Source organism: Cavia porcellus, unplaced genomic scaffold (assembly GCF_034190915.1).
Source record: "Cavia porcellus strain 051 isolate PalLab524CR breed Dunkin Hartley unplaced genomic scaffold, mCavPor4.1 scaffold_6, whole genome shotgun sequence".
NCBI lineage: Eukaryota > Metazoa > Chordata > Mammalia > Rodentia > Caviidae > Cavia > Cavia porcellus.
This window is the reverse complement of record NW_026947489.1, coordinates 24951070-24957069: the sequence shown is the minus strand read 5'-3', so window position 1 is coordinate 24957069 and position 6000 is coordinate 24951070.

Here is a 6000-nt window from a genome sequence, read left to right as displayed (position 1 = left end):
GAAAGAGCTTTCCATCTTGTGATACTTAAGCTTTAACTATTCATTTACTTACTTTTCTTGCCATGGACACGTTGTTATTGTATCCTGATGAGTTATAAAGTACCATTACTATCACGCTATGTGTGGTCAGTGGGAGCCCGTGGTCATCTCCTGCCCTGAAAGATCCTTGTTGCTTCAGCCCAGCAGGATGCATCAGACCCTCTGTTCCTTCCCCAGCCCATTCTGGAGTGAGCGGTCTTTTGACAGTGGTCTTGTCAACCTTTTCATGTGTGTCTTCCCAGCCGTTTCTCCCTAGGAGTGTTTATAGGATCCTGACTTGAATTTAAAAAGCTTCTGACATTGCCTAGCTTGTTAGCTGAGCTCAGGGGCAGATGCTCCCGAGGAACCTCTGGGTGCAAAAGCCATTCTGAGGTGAGAAGCTGACAGCTGCCTGCGCTGGCGAGGGGAGAGACAGTGCACACAAACAGGAGTTTGTCACAAACCCATTCCGTTTTGGTCTAGGATCCTTGGGACTCTGGAGAACACGAGATTGTGTGTGAAGCTGGGGAGTAGAAGAGTCCAAACAGCACAGAGAGGGGGCCTACCGTCAGCCTGATTCATGTTGGAGTCATTATAAACAAGGAGCTCGGGACCACGCAGCCTCACTGACTCCAAGATCTGGATGGACACGCCGTGTGTTGGAAAGGACACAGTGCCCGACAACAGCACCTGCTAGGAGTCAGGGAAGGACCACATGGGGGCAGCACCACAGTGGGGACCCCAGGTGTGGGCCAGCAGATGCACCTGTGACCCAGTCCTGAACTGGTCCTTCATCTTGGGTAGATATTTGCAGGGGATGCACTTTCTGTCTGGATAATAGGGGGCAAGAAGTGACAAAATCTTTGTTTTTATGATTACTGTAGCCACTTTAACACCCACAGAATCATGACACTTGGATGAACTTGGACAGCAGATTGGGGTACCCTTTTTTTTCACTTCCACTTTACCCAGTCAACCCACTTCAAAGGAAAATCATGAAAGCTTCCTTGCAGACCAGCAACTCTCAACCAGGGGAGAAGTTAGCTACCAGGGGATACCTGGCACCTTCTAGACATTTTGCTGGTGAAAGCTTGAGTGATGCTCTTGGTGGCTACTGAATAGGAGCCAAGGGTGCTGCTATCATGCACAGTGTAAACGCTCACCACCCTGCAAACCCACGACACCCAAGAATGAGGCACCTACTCCTCAATGTTGCATTCATTGATTTAGAAATCTGATTACATTTTAAAATATTAACATATGATTATTATAGATTGCAAATTTTTCTGTTTATTTTTTGCACATAATTGTATTCAGAACTGCAAAAATCGAATTTTTGTATATTCAAGTGTATCACGGGTTGTCAGAAAAATACCATTTCTGTCTTTGCTATTACATAGTTATTATAGTTCATGCTATTCCAAAGCTATGTAGTCAATCACTATCTTTTCAACACTTTGCCGTCTTATCTGTAACTTTTATCTTTTTAATCAGGTAGAATATACAGTTTATTTTTTTTTCTTAAGTGGTCAGTTGCTCAAGCAATATATATTGAAAAAACCCTACCATTATTGTACTTGCAAATTTTTGAAATGCAAAAATTATCCTATTCCTGGCCCACATATCCAATGAGAGCTGTTTTGAGATTTCTGTGTGGTGGTGGCCTCCAGGACCTCCATGGTGCCTTCGTGGTTTGGATGGTAAGCGTGGGACATCAGAGAAACACTGTTGAAGTTCTGATTAGAAAAGTACTCTCCATGTTAATTAGGGAGAGCTGGCGCTTTGGTAAGTTGTTCTTGTTATCCAGAAACACTGTATTTTTTTATCTCTTTACGTACAGTTTAACAATGTTTTCAAATCCATCCTATATGTTTCATTTAAATACATGGATAGATATTTTATTAACTTATTTCTCCCTCAACTGCGGACAAGTTCTGTTTTTATAAGAAAAGTATTGCTTCTTTTTTAATAATTCACTTTGTAACAGGTCTTGCTGTCACTGTTAATGGTCTTTTGAAGAACTCTTAGCTCACTTTGCAGGAACTGTGTCAAATCACTACCATCATGACCTTTCCTCTCGTGTTCGTGTGCTGTAAATCATCCTCAGTCTTAGGAATTAAGCCTTCTTTAAAATTCTGACATAAGCCAGTCAATTCAGAGATAGATTTGTGTGGCCATATATATATATATATTTTAATACTGGGGATTGAACTTACAACCTCATGCTTGCCAGGTAGGCACTTACACCGCTGAGCTAAATTTCCAGCTCATATCTGGCCATATTTTAAGACTGCGTAATGACCCTAGGATCCTGTTGTCATTAAATGAAATTCTGTAAAATATATAGTGTTACGGTATATATCTAGATGGCCCCCTAAAGCCTCATGCGCTCATAGGTTTGGCTTTTGGCAGTGACTGGATCATGGGGGTGTGACAATGGATCAGTCCACTGATTGGCTTAACACAGTTCCTAGTGTGGCTGAGGGACTCACTGAAGAGGGAAGACTCATCCTGGGTGTGAATGGCACCAGCCAATGGGCTTGCAGCCTGGTGGAATGAAAAGGGAAAGAAGGAAGTCGTGCTGTTTCCTGCCTAGCCTGCCACGGGCACTTTCTCTTCTGTGTTCCCCTCCGCCCTGCTACACTGCCTTAGAGCCAGCCAGCTATGGACTAAGACCTCTGCACACTCTAAATAAAATAAACCTTTTTACTTCAAACTTGTGGCTGTTGGGTATTTTGTCATAGCAATAAAAGATAATTTAGACATAAGATCTTTGGTTTGGCTTGCTTTATCAGAACTCGGGGGTTTTGAGATTCTACTTTATTGTTTCACATATCAGCAGTTCATTCTTTTTTCTTGCCAAGTATTGTTCCAGTGTACAAATAAACTAGTATGTTTACTCATTCTTCTGTCGGTAGATATTTGGGCTTTTTCCATTTTTTATTTTTGTAAATGTAGCTACAGTGAATATTTCTGTATGTGTCTTTCTGTGAACATGTTTCCATCTGCCTTAGGTAAATACCTAAGAGTAGAATATAGTGTAAGTGTATATTTAACTTCATTTAAGATTCCAATTTAGCCAATATCTTGGTTTTATCTAATTTTTCATGACAACTGCAGTCAGACTTGGTTTTCACAGGACTGTCACAGATGTCATGCTGTGTCTTCTGGAACATTGTGTCACTGAGCCTACAGTATGGCTTGTCCCAGGATTGATTAGAATAACTGGAACCTTCCAGATTTTCTCATCAAGAAATTACTAATTTATTATTTGGCTTTTCGTAATTTTACTGCATTATATTCTTTTGAGTATCAGATTTTATCACACACTCACACACTGACTCACCGTACTCATAAAATTGTACCCAGGGTTCCACTTAGTCACTTACTGCCCTGCATTCTACTCAAAGTCCGGAATCTCCATGGATGACAGTAACTTGTCTGGGCCCTGTATCTGACTTTTTACAGTACTAGCTCCCAAAATAGCTATTTATAATGGTTGAACATATGCAGAATAATCACAATAAGCAGTCTCATTTCAAAAGTAACACAGAAGTTACTAATCCATTGAAAATGTAGCATTGCCCTGAGGAGGTTCATATTTGGGAGAATTCAAGGTAAGGGCAAGATCCTTTATTAAACCTAAAGTTTGCTTTATTTCTGATATTTTTAATGTTTATTTATTTATTATTTTTAAAGATAGTAAAATACAACAAAACAAGCCAGAACGAAGCCTGTCAAGACAATGCAGTGAAACTGGTACAGAACTTCAGAGCAGGATACCGGGATAACAATAATAGCTACCGTAGTGTATCTCATTATCTTCTGAATAGCTGTCCATTTCATCAGGTATAGCAAAATCAAACCAAAAATACAACACTATAAAATCAATCAAAAGAGAATATTAAATAGAGTAAAACAATCAGAACAAAGCATACCAGTGAAAATAATACTGGATTTCAAAGACAAGATAGAAGGAAATCCCCATATTTGCTAAACTGCATACTGTCATCCTCCCAAGAGACTGTCAGTCCTCTGGCCCCAGGTCAGATAAATCAGCTCCAGCTATCCTCAACACCATCCAGTTGCTAACAGGGACAGAGATGCATGAGAGGTTTGATTCACAGCCCACAGGCACCCGTAGACTCACGGGGGACACTGACTTGTTCTTTTCCTGGTGTGCCAGCGACTCATGCACTCCACTTATCAAAGATGGCTCGTTGCTTTCTTGGTTGGTTTCCCAAGTTCCAGCATGGTTGATTCTCGGGAGATGCTGCTCTCTCCCTGGTGCACCCATTGCTAATTTATTTTTTGCAATAAATAAAAATTACTTTGAAAATATTTGCCCATTATTATATTTTTATCTATTACATTGTACACTGTGGGTAATTTTCTGACTCCCTCATTCTTTCTATGCACATGAATCCATCCTCAGCCTGTGTTTAAGATAAAATTCTAACAACCAGCCATATCACCTGATCCTCTTCTCAGCCACACTCTGAGAGGCCACAATTCTGTCCCCTATTTTCACCACAGAGAGATTTTTTTTCCATTCGTTTGTCTGTCGGAACAGACTTAAGGAATTTTTGTTTAACTGAATGAGTTATTGTACTTGTTTGCTTTGTTCAAGCTTCTGAACTTAAAAAGTCCTTTGAGCTAGTGTCTTAGCCTTGTGACACATTCCCATAATCCTTTGAGTGTTTCCTTACTATTTTTCACATGATGACATTTTAGGCTCAAGACATAATTATTTTGCTCATCTCTGGAGTCAGCTTGTTCTCCAGCTTGCCATAGTAACCACTGTAAAGAATAATATTTACAAATTCTGGCTTAGTGCTAGGCATGATCACTGCCTTTGTGTTTTATTAACTTCTATGATCTTCCAGAAAAGCAGAGTTAGGAAGCATATATATCCAGCCTCAATCATACTGCTCACATTTTACAAAAAGTATGCACCTTTATGTCTCTACGGAAAGCCATGAACCCATGTCTAAGTAAATGGAAAGGTTTACCATGTGTATGAATTGAAATATACCATATGGTTTCCCAACATTGACATATAAACTCAATTATACCTCTTTCAAAATCCTTCAGCACATTTACAACAGCTGCTTTAAAGTCTTTCCAGCTGATTCCAACATCTGTGTCATCTTAGGTCAATTCATGTTGGCTCCTTTGTTTATTCCTAACGATTCACAATTTCTTACACATTACCATATCTAGAAATTCGATGCTTGCATAGAAATTGTGGATGGTTCTGTGTCTGGTTATTTCTCTGGCAGACAAATTTCTATCTAATAATCTAAGGAGTCTTGCTGTTTCACTTTGATAGCTAGGTCTATAGGAAGCCTTAGTACTTTAATGAGCCTCTCAACTTTGACAGGCCACAAATGCCAAACCGCGGAGTACAGTAGATAAAAATCTCTGCTCAAAAAAAAAAAAAAAAAACCTCTGCTCAAGTTTTTGAGCCTCCAGTTGTTACTATTTATGGGCTCTGAAGAGCTTCTTCCATGCTTGTACACCTTAGCATGGGACAACGCTTAGAGGGCATGTCAGTGCGGTGGTTTTTGGACATCCCCGAGGTCCTTTATTTTTCTAGGCGTCTGCTCCTTATTTCTAACCAGTCTGGTAGTCTTTGACTTCATCTTTTGACACTTGAAATTAATATTACTGTTTGATATGCTGCAGGATTCAGGAAGTACCCTCAGGGAATAGTCATCTGAAAATGGTCTCATCCAGAGAATGGGTGTCATTTATTTCAAGGGCTCAATCCCCTCGACCTCCCCCACTTTCTGTCACACTTTGGAGTCTTCAAATAATTGTTTTTTAAAACACATTTTGTCCAGAGTTTAGTGTTGTTTTCTTTGGGAAGGAGAGTTGGTCTAGAAAAGCTTTAGTGCCATTACAAGTAACTGAACCAAAACTTGTCTCCAGTGTTCTTGGCCAATCCTCATTGAAGTTAGCAAAAAAAAAAAAAAATCC